General features: G+C 46.9%; 1 pseudogene; it reads right to left on the bottom strand.

Annotated features, from left to right (window-relative positions):
* Positions 1-3,092: 3,092 nt before the first annotated feature.
* Positions 3,093-3,645, bottom strand: LOC113248748 (immunoglobulin lambda variable 1-40-like; annotated as a pseudogene).
* Between the last annotated feature and the right edge of the window lie 7,760 nt (positions 3,646-11,405).

Raw genomic sequence — 11,405 nt, 5'->3', positions numbered from 1 at the left:
ATATGTAATTACAGGACTTTCTAGACAAAGCTGGATGACCCAGCTGTGCATCAGGGCAGCTGTGTCACTGAGCAGGGGACAGTGGGGCTGCTTTGCAGAAATTGTAAGGGCTGTTTCTGGGAAAGGCATAGAAAGAGAATGTTGTAAGGATACACTCACTCCGTGGCCTAATGTTTCCCAGAGTTCACTGCTGGTTCACACCTGATAAAAGTCTACATGCTTACAGTGAGACTAATGTTGGTGTTGCTGTATTACGAGTCTCCTGGAACTTCCCATAAACCCCCAGGGCACAGGCTCTGGCATTTGATGTCTGCATTGGTCATGAGACTAAAATACTTTCAACAAAAACGTGTCCACTGTTCACACTTCCCACTCTAGTTTTCATCTCCTTTTACAGTTAACCTGGGAATTCAGTAAGCCTTGTGTCACTCTGATATACTTAGGATTCATTTTCCTTTTTATTAGTCTGGTTTTGTAGGTATTCTCAGTATGAGGATGGAAATAAATCCTTACACTGTAGAAGGGACCTCCCTCTTCTTAGAACTTCTTTCTCTACTCCTACATCAAGGGGCTCCCAGAGCAAGGCATCCCACTCAGATTGAGGCTTCATCGTGTTCATTTGGTAAATGCCTCCATCAATCCACAGTAATAAAACTACTGCATTTTCTCGAATTTTTTTCTGTAATATGAGGGCCTTCTTTGACAATGAAGGTTGGATTCCTAGGTTCTGTTCTATAAAGTACTGTGATGCATTTCAGCAACATTTCAACCAAAGAGTCAGAGGAAAACCAAAGAGAGAGAAGTACAATCCATGACACATGAGAGTAAACCTTACTGGCCTCACCTCAGCTGACTACATCTGCAGCAACCCCATGTCCACATAAGATCACATTCTGAAATACAAGATTTTTTAGAACTTTCATCACATGAATTGATGAAGATACAGTTCAACCCATAAAAATTAACAACCATGGTTTATTAAGATTTTATTCAGATTCTCTTAGTTTTTACGTAATGTCCCTATGCTGTTCTAAGATCCAGTCCAGGATTCTCTGTGGCATTTAGTTGTGATGGCTCCTTAAGCTTCTCTCACTGGGACACTTTCTCAGACTCTCCTTGTTTGGGTGACTTTGTCCACACTTGCTGAGCAGGGATCATGCCCGACACCCTTCATGCTAAGTGTTTGCACCTATTACTTGAAATCTCTGTGCTGGAATGTGTCTCTTCTTCCTCCGTTTATTCATTTGTTCAAACAGTGAACAATATGGACCATGGACAGCTATTTTAGACTTTGAGTTATAACCTGATGCTATTGCATTTATTTGGTTGCTCACATCTTTCCAGTTTTACACAATGGAAGCATTTTAAGTTGGCTCCTGAGAGCTCCTTCACACCATGTCGTGTGTGTGTGTGTGTGTGTGTGTGTGTGTGTGTGTGTGTGTCTGTTTGTGCTGATGTGCTTGTGTTTGACTTAAAGGATTCTTCACTTTCTGACACTAGAAGGTGCTCCACACTCACCCTGTGGAATTCCTGGTCTGGGGATTAAGATTTCTCCAAGGAAGCCAGCGTGTCCTCGGGGAGAATATTATTAGAGAGCGGTATTTAGGACAATGCACCTCATGGCTACGGGGCATCTCTGCTTGTTCTCCCGCTTAGCTGACAGACCTAGGACTTCTATATGAGTCAACTAACCTGGGGACGTGAACAGAGTGGTGACTGTTTCCACAGGTGATTATCTGTCTCCATCAAACGACACAGGATTCCAAGCCGCCAGCTCCAGCTCTAACCCGTGACCACACGCTTCACTCAAGCCTCCTTCCCTGGTTATTTCTGTGAACTTCCATTCCTAACGTGAGAAATCTGGCTCCACCACCACCAATCCACTGACTTGATTGTTCGATTCCAGGATACAGTGCAGCCCCGTCAACATAATCTGCTCATTCCCCACGGGACACGAGCTTACCTACTAGAGCACAGAGCTCACACGCAGTCTCTTGTGACTCTACACGGACGGGCTCCACTCATGTTCACCATCATTCAGCTCAGCAGTGTCCCCTGAGCCCTGTGCTGAGCTGAGCTCACACGTCTGTGCTGTAGGTACGTGGGTTTGTCACAGTCCGCGTGCCATCCCGGGAACCAAACCTCCCAAATGAGTTGTACCTGCACACTTTGGGATCTGTCATGTGGCTGTACAGTGTTCAGTGACTCTGACAGTGTCATCGTGTCATTTCAGTGCTAGACAGGGTCCTATAGAATCATTCTGTTGCTCAGAAACATTTTCCTTTCTTCACATGATCAACCCTGTTGTCTCTTTTATCCTCCCAGAAACTGCGGATGTTTGCACTCTCTCCAGAGTGTTCGCTGCTTCCCATATGTGATGTAACTTTAACCATACTATGTATTATATCCCTCTTTATAAATGTGCTGCCTATTTGCTGGCATCTCTGATAAGTTCTATGTTTGGGTGATTAGATATAAACCTGAGGTAAATCTCTGTGGACAGAATTCTGGTTGCTATCCGTTTTTAGTGATGAGCAATGAAGCTGTTATAAACATTCACATGCAGGTTTTTTCTACGGACAAAAGTTTGGGGATTTTTTTTTTATATTTTTCCAAACTAAGTGAGCATCTATTTCTCAAAGAATCAGGAAATAAGACAAAACTAGGTAGCAGCACCGTTTATAATCAAGTAGATAATAATTTCCGATGCTACAGGACTGAGTTATTCTTCAAACACCACATGGGGAGTGCTGAGGTCCCATGATATGCTCAGAGACAAAACAAAATGTTTTATATATTTGAAGAGCAGAAGGGAAAAAATAATATGGTTCAGCCTAGAAGTAAAATACCCCAGCTGATGAAACAAGAAATTTCTGTTCACATGGAGACTCTTTATTGAGGAATGGGCTACTCTGAGTGACTCTGAGGACAGGAGTGACAGGAGAGCCTTGCTCCCTGTCGATGCCCCTGATGGACCCGGGCCCAGGGCGTCAGCAAAGGAATAAGGAGCATGACAGGCTTAGCTGAGCAAGAACTGCTGGCATGTGTCCCCCTATACAGATGGCGCAAGTGGGTTTTTGTCTCACTTCCCCTCAGGCCTGGAGCACTGTGTGAGCACTGAGACTGCTGTCCCAGGCTGCACAGTAATAATCTGCCTCGTCCTCAGCCTGGAGCCCATTGATGGTCAGGGTGGCTGAGCTGCCAGACTTGGAGCCAGAGAATCGATCCGGGATCCCTGATGGTCAGTTGTTATTACCATAGATGACTGTTCTGGGTGCTGTTCCTGGGAGCTGTTGGAACCAGCTCACATAACTACCACCCCCGATGTTGGAGCTGCTTCCAGTGCAGGAGATGGTGACCTTCTGGCCCAGGGCCCCCGACACGGAGGATGGCTGAGTCAGCCCAGACTGGGCCCAGGACCCTGCAAGGGGGAGAGACACAGAGAGAGTGATGCTGGGGTCTGCAGACAAGAGGAGGACCCAGAACCACTTGTCCTCCCAGGGTCCCTTTACTTGTTCCTGCATTCAGTCACCTGTGCAGTGAGCGAGGAGGGTGAGGAGGAGAGGGGACCAGGCCATGGTGCAGGTCATCCCTGGTCCTGACTTCTGTGCCCCACAGCTGAGCAGAGCCTCCTCTAATCTCCCCCTTCCCCTCTTCATCTTCTGAGAGAGGGAGGGCTGTCCATGCAAATGAGACCCCAGCTCTCTGACCCCTCCCTGGCCCTGGGTCAGGTCCCTCTGCCTGAGGATGTCAGGGTGTTGGGCCAGGGAGGAGCTGTGTGGGAGCAGGGGGTTGGGAGATCAGAGCTGCAAACTCTGAGCAGAGGGCACAGGTGTCAGGTCCCAGCTCTGATCACCACTGACTTCTCAGAAATGGCCCACAGCACCCCCTGGTGGCCAGTACCAGACACACCTTTGTGTGACAAGGTGACCAGAGCCCATCAGAGACAGTGGCTACATCCTCGAAGCTCTGTCCACTGTTTCCTGCATGAGGAACAGGCAGCTGTCCCCTTATGTGTCCTCCCATCACCTCAGTGCAGACTTTTTGCTCTACTCAGACTCCTCAGGCGAGTCTGTCCATGGCGATCTTGGCTGTTCATGAGTCACGACTGAGGTGGCGTCTCTACACAAACTCCTTTTAGATCAGAACCAAGTCCAGAGCAGTGATGGTTCCTTGTGGACAGACGGCCCTTCTGTGAAGGACACTGTGTACTTTTTTCTTATGTGACTCCCCCTGGTTTCCAGATGTGTCCTTGCTCTGAGGATCCCAGAGCTCTGAGGAGACTGGGAATGCTTCTCTGCAGGTTGTGGGTAGAAGCCCTCGTGGGCCTTTCTAGAGGTAAACACACTGTAAATCTTGGTCATCTGTTACTCTTTCCACCTGCTTGAAACAGCTGTTGTCCACACTCTATGGGCAGTGATTCCCTCCGAGTATCTGTCCTCCCAGCACAGACACAAGTCTGCAGGAGCCCTGGCACGTGGGGATCTGTGTGGCACTGACCTCAGAGCACAAAGGGCAATCCTGACAGAAGTTCTAGGAGAAAAGGAGTAACAACTGCAGATGCTCTGACCGGATCCAGGGACAGTGGTTATGTATTCGTCACCACTGAGCCCAATGTGCATTTAAAATAGATTTGTGTTATTTTATGCAAAGTCCTCCTCAATAAGATTGATTTAAGCGAAAGGATAAAGTCCTGTGAAGATGCAGGTGCAATCACGAGTATCCTTTTCCAAATGTGTACTTATTGCAGAGAGAATATGGGTAGAGATTTGCCGAAAACCATGGATGCAACAACAATGGGGAAGGGATGCTTTCTGTTCTTCGTTGAACAGAGAAGTCTGTAAACTTTTTCTAAAATCACTTTTTTTTTAATCATAAATCTTGTGTCCTGGGTCTGGAGCTACAGCTAGGAAGCTGGGTATGCTGCCCAGTGAAACCTCATGAGGGGCTTGTTCCTATAAACCTCAGAGCCGTCTCAGTGAAGGAATTTCCACACCCAGTCAGAGCTTCCAAGACAGAGGGGTTTGAGGTCAGACCACCCTCTGATGTGTGCAAAGCTCTCGTCCCTGTACCTTGTGTCCAGCATGTCCAAATAGAGCAAGTGCTCCTTTCACCACCCATGAGCAGAGCAAGGAATTGCTATTACCCAAGGCCACCTGGACCCAGAAGATTCTGTTAAAGGTCCCACAGGTGAGTGGTGGAGATGTGGAGATAAAGGGGTTGTGTCCCTGATATCACAGGCCCTGTGGCCCTGGCCTGGGACAGACTTTCCAGCAGACGTCCAGCCAACTGGAGGTGTCACCAGGGTGACTGAGGGAGTGACATCCAGGATCGAGAGCACTGGGAGGATGTGTCTCCTGTCCCCATCACCAGGCTATTTCCCCAGAATCAATGTACTGACCAGCCTCAGGCACACACTAGAGCCCAGAGACAGTCCAGAGCTGAGCTGCCCACAGCGACAGAGATTCCCTCCATGACTCCTCAGCATCAGCCTCGTCCCAGGAGAGCAGGTGTTCAGGACATGTCATGGCTCTCCTGGTGACAGGAACCTTGTTACCCTCAGTATCCCTGGTACTACTTGCTGGTAGGGATTCTGCCTCTTGGAGATTGTAATGCTGAGGATGGCTGGGAAGCCCAGGTTGACCCAGACTTCTGGAGCGAGAGAGAGACTTGGAAACTGTGGATCAAGGACACTGTGAGACAGGAGAAAGGAGAGAGGGGTACACACACACACACACACACACACACACACACACACCCAGAATGAGAATGTTCTCCATGTACTATCACTATAGCTTTCCTTCAGAGGCCAAGCATGAGGGCAAGTGTCCCTCTATCCCTCTTATGCTTTCCCACCCCCTGAGGTTTGATCTCCATGCAAACCCATCCCCAGAGCGGGCTCCCCATAAGAATTTCCTGGGTGTTGGATCTTGGAGCTAAAGAAGGCCCGTGTCTGGCAGGTCACTGCCCTCGCATGAGGAGGGATTTTACACAAGGAAGAAGAATTTGGTGAGATGGACTCTGGTAACACATCCTCAGAGTCAGAAGGTTGGGTCTTGTGGAATGGAAGACATTTGTCCATTTTCATCCGTTTGACACAAATCTCACAGCTGTCAGGTCTTCAGGTCATAGGAATCACAGGACAGGGGGTGACCATGCAGCCTCCTTTTCCTGCCCCCTCACATGACAGCGATTCCTCACTGTGCCCCATGTTCCCATGGTGTCTCCTTGGGGCGCCCATCAGAGGGCATCTTGGAAGGGGGCTAATGAGTGGGAGTTCATTGGTGGAGGAAAAATGTGTGGCTGAGTTAGTGCGGGGATGGTTTTAGAAACACATATTCTCAGCCACAAGAAAAACCGTTGGTATATGTTAAAGTATGAAGCCACTCTCTCCTGTGTCAACTATGTCAACACTGACCTGTGAGTCCTCGGTCATTCTGAGGATAAAAAATTAAACATACGAACAGCTTCTATGTGGCAACCCTCAAAGACTGAATGAACATTCATTTGTTGGAAATACAATAATATTATTGACATATTACAGAGATCGACTGTGGCTGGTGGGAAGTGGGAATTACACTCCGTGAATGAGAGCAGGAAGCAGATGATGAAGGAATTTCATGCTGGTGCAATTTCTGCTACTTGTCCTCCCTAGAGGAAAACCCTGGAGACTGGAAGTGACAGCAAGAACCTGTCACTTTTCTCTGAAATCCCAACGTGGAGACTGTTCAGACCTGAAGAGCCAGAGAGAGACTGAAGACCTGGGGGAGGCCGGAACAGAGGGAATAACAGGTGATTGTGGAGGGGGGATGATGTCAGTGTGTCTGAAGGGGTCGTATTTTTGTAGCTGGTTCAGAGAAAGAGAAAATTATGTCTGTGATCAAGGTGCATGTTAACATATGGACTCTAAACATACAATTTTAGACCAGGACTGTGATAAGCAAAACATTCTCTGTGGGTAGTAAAGGAGACACAACAGAAGGGAGAGACTGAGGTTATCACTTTCAAAGTGTTTATTCTTTTTCATTTACCCCACACCCTAGGGCATGTGCAGTTGGGCTCTATCCCCTCACCCAGGTGAGTTCCTGGGACACCTGTGCTGGCTCAGGCAACAGCTTAGTCTGTGTGTCACTCCTCCCCCTCAAGGACAGGTCTCCCCACAGGGGACTCTCCCCTACAGGAGCCTGCACAGAAGCTTCTCAATACAAGAGTCTCAGGGACAAGGTCTCTGGTTCCAGTTCCCACTTCTTTGTGATCTGAGACACTGTAAGGAACGAGCTGCTCCCACCACCATGTGTAGCACAGTAATGGTCAGCCTCATCCACAGCCTGCAGCCCAGAGATGAGCAGAAGCCCTGCCTTGGCTGAGGCATCTTTGGAGCCACAGAAGCAGCTGGGGACCCCGGAGCCCTGGTGCTTATCTGAGTCTGATTAAAACCTCAGCAGATACCGGGGAGGGCTCCCTGGCTGCTGCTGGAACCAGTATATATCATAGATGCCAACACGGAAGCCACCACTCAGGGCGCATGTGAGTCTGGCCGATGATCCCAGAGTTGCAGAGAGGGAGAGTGGCTGGGTCAGCACAGGCTGGGACACGGACCTGCAAAGACAGACCCTCATGGGTGATGGACAGGAGCCAGAGTAACACTTTTCAATATCTGAGCCCGAGGGACTCATGGCACCTGAGAACGGGGACCCTCTACCCAAGTCTGGACCCTATGTGTACCTTGATAGAGGAGCATAAGGACAGGAATCCCAGCCTCTTGACCCAGCCCCTACTCCTCACAAATGGCCGGGCTGCCCCAGGCTTCCTTTTCTCCTCCACACTCTGCCACTGGAGGGATTGTCTCTACAAATGGGCTTCATCCAGTGACCTCCCAGCCCCTCCCTGAGCCCTGGTGCTGGACCTCAGCTCACACCATGCAATGAGGAGGATGGGGGTTGGCTCAGCCCTGGGGAGAGCGCTGGGAGGAAGCACCTGCTGAGACCATACAGGACCCTGCTCAGGGGACTCTGCCAGGGCTAGAGGACACAGCTGCTGTGTCCCCCTCAGGGAGCACAGGGCCTAGCACACAGGCCCAGACTCTTGAGTAAGGGTGCTCTGAGCAGCCATGTAGGGACCACAGGGCAGTCCCAAAGCGCCGCCTTCTGGTCACCACACAGCAGTCTCAAAAAGGACCAAAGCCCTGAGAGCCCAGTGGCTTTCAGCACCTCACCAGGTCTTTGTCTATTCTCACTAACATGTCTTATCTCCTGATACCATGGTTCTTATACACTGTACGTGATTACTCAGGTTTCTCACGCTCTGAAGGGACAACTCTCTATGGAAAGGGCAAAAATGTACACAAATAATCAATTAGTGCTCACCATCCTCAGAGAAGTTACTGCAAAAGGTGACTGTATCCTGTCAAACACCACTGATCAGAGGACATTGGAGCTGCTTTGAGCGTCTTGTGGGGGATCTTCAGGGAAGGGTAGAGACTGGACATTTTCCAGGAAGTCAGCCCAGTGACTTATTGCCAAGACATCAATTCACCATGCATTTCAAAGGCCATGTGATGCTGTTACAGTTTGATCCCGATCAGACACAACTGAGCAATTTCTGAAAAGCTACCAGCTTCGTTTGGACACTTACTGGTGAATATTAGACATATCTCTTTATGTTTGGAAGTGAGATGTATCTCCTGAATTCTTGGTCTGAATATTTCTACTTTCAAATTCTTGTCAGGATTCTGTCTTTGTTGCCTCACAAACTGTTTATATTGTAGCTAAATTTATTTTCCACTTGTAGTTTCCTACCCATTGCTTTCCTTTTGTAGGAAGATGAATGTGATGTTTTATTGTTTTTTCCACATGCCTGGCAATCATGTCCTCACTGGTCCCCCAAACCAAATCAGCTATATGTGCAAATGGTCACCAAATCTCTAGACTCATGGGGACCTTAAGTCAAAGGTCTATGACCAAGATTCACCACTTCCCTTAGAATCCCTCTCCTCAATGCATTCAGAGGGGTTCTTCTCTTTCAGCTCAGGCAGGTCCCCCCATGGCTCCAACCCCTTCAGTGTGGCCTCACACCTGTTTGCTCAACACCCAAGCCCCTCCCATCCCTAGGGGTCCTTCCTGCTCTGGCCTGCACGCTCCCCCACCCACCTCACTATTCTGCCCCTTGTCCCCTGACCCAGTCTCATCCATCCTTTGTCCTTGGACTCCCTGAACTCATTCCTTCCCATGTTCTCCACACCAGGTTCTCTCAGAAGGAGATGGGTTTCCCCTGGAGATCATGGTAGATGCCCACATTCTGGCCACATTGTGCATCTGTTGAAAGCAGGGCAGACACAAAGTATAACACATTGTGATCTATAGTTCTCTACTGGTCTTCTACTGATGTTGAATACTGTAGCTTTATAATAGGTCTTCAAGTTCAAGTGTCAGTCTTCTAACTTTGCTCTTCCCCTGCAATATTATGCTGCTAATTTGGATCTTTTCCCTCTCTGCATAAACTTTAGAATCAATTCCTCAGTATTTACAAAATATTTTGCTGGGATTTAAGGGATCCATTGAATCTGCACATCCAATTTGGAAGAACTGACATCGTAAAGTAATGAGCTTTCTCACCAATGAATATAGAATATCTGTCCATTTTTTTAGTTTTTCTTTCATTTCATTCATCAGAATTGTTTTATTTTCCTTATATAGGTCTTGCACATATTACGTTTGATTTATACCTAAGAATGTCCCCTTTTTCGGTGCTACAATAAATTGTCTGTATTTCACACTCCACTTGCTCAATGCTAGTTAACAGGTAAGCATGTGATTTTCTTCTGTATTAAGTGTCCATTCTGAAACTGTGTTGTAATTGCTTATTAGTTTTGATATTTTTTCTTTTCATGTCAATTCTTTTTGTTTTCTACATAAATGATCATGTCACCTAAGAATAATATAGTTTATTTCCGCTTCTTGATCTGTATGCCTCTAGAAGAATGGTTTTGGGTGAATATAGGTGCATTTATGGAGATGATTATATTTTTAATTTATTCTTTTATAGAGTGAATTATAATGACTAACTTTCAAATGGTTCACAAACTTGAAGTGTCCAAAATGACCACCTTTGATGCATTGGGGACTTTTTAAAGATTTATTTATTTATTTTGAGAGAGAGAGAGAGAGGTGGGGCAGAGGGAGAGAATCCTCAACCAGAATGTCGTGTGAAGCCCAACATGGGGCACAATCTCATGATCCATGAGATCATGACCTGAGCCAAAACCAAGAGTCAGACGCTTTTCCAAAGGAGCCACCCAGGTGCCCCTTTGATACATTGTTAGATTAAATTTGCAGATATTTGGTTATATTTTGGTCCCTATGTCTATGAAGCATATTGATTCTTAATTTTCTTTATTTTGAAATTTTTATCTGGTCATATCTCAGAGAAAAAACTAGATGTATGACATATATTCAACGTTCTTCCTACTTCCTCAGTATCTCTGTAATATTTTCATTATTTCCTCCCTCATGCTTGATAAAATTCTCTAGCGAAGCCCTCTGGGCCTGAAGTTTTCATTGTGGGAAGGTGTCACTGAAAGCCACGAACAATTTCAATCTAAGTGCTGGCAAGCCTGAGTTAAAGTGATGCCTCATTCCTTGAACTAAATCTACTGAGCATAAATTATTCCTGGGGCTGCGTTGTACTTGGCTGTAACTTTCCTATAAGATTAATATCATTGTGGATATAAAATAAACTGGCAATTTAAGTTTCAGAATTGTTTAGTAATTTTTAATGCAGGTGGTGTATTTTAAAACAGAAAGAGTAGAAACCACCCAAATATAATATCAAGTATTGCACAAACTCATTTAGTGGCGGGGGGACCAAATAGAATATATACTGTTATGCTATCCTGTGTCTCTCGATATTTCCCTGGGAGCCCATTGTAGTCAGGGACCGTAATGCTCAGGTCACACAGTTTCCAGGCCGAATTACAAACCTATATCCACCGGTCACGTATTGTCCCCCACTGTGTCTCCCAGCATGCATTGTGCCACAGCACACTCGAAAGAATGAATTGGAAATTTGAAAACACAAATGATACCAGTTTACATAAGTCACTATAAAATATTGGAATTAATGAAAAAGATCAGAATGAAATAACAACTGAAATGATAGGAGATAAAGGGCTCAGGCACTAATCGCATATTTATTTCATCTTAACCGCATGGAGTCTTAAGGAGCAGCAAGGGTCCCTGAGGGTGCCCCACCTGGACACATTTTCCCAGGCATTCCCAAGCCACCAGGGTCCTATTCACTTTCCTATGGGGGCAGGTCTGGATGGGATCTGCAGCCAGAGGAGAATGGTGGGGTTGATAGGTTGGACATGTGAGAAGCACCAGGATCCCAGGAGCCCCTCACATGCA

This window comes from Ursus arctos, unplaced genomic scaffold, assembly GCF_023065955.2.
Source record: "Ursus arctos isolate Adak ecotype North America unplaced genomic scaffold, UrsArc2.0 scaffold_39, whole genome shotgun sequence".
NCBI classification, from domain to species: Eukaryota; Metazoa; Chordata; class Mammalia; order Carnivora; family Ursidae; genus Ursus; species Ursus arctos.
The sequence above is the reverse complement of the archived record's forward strand: the minus strand, read 5'-3'. Positions and strand labels throughout refer to the sequence as shown.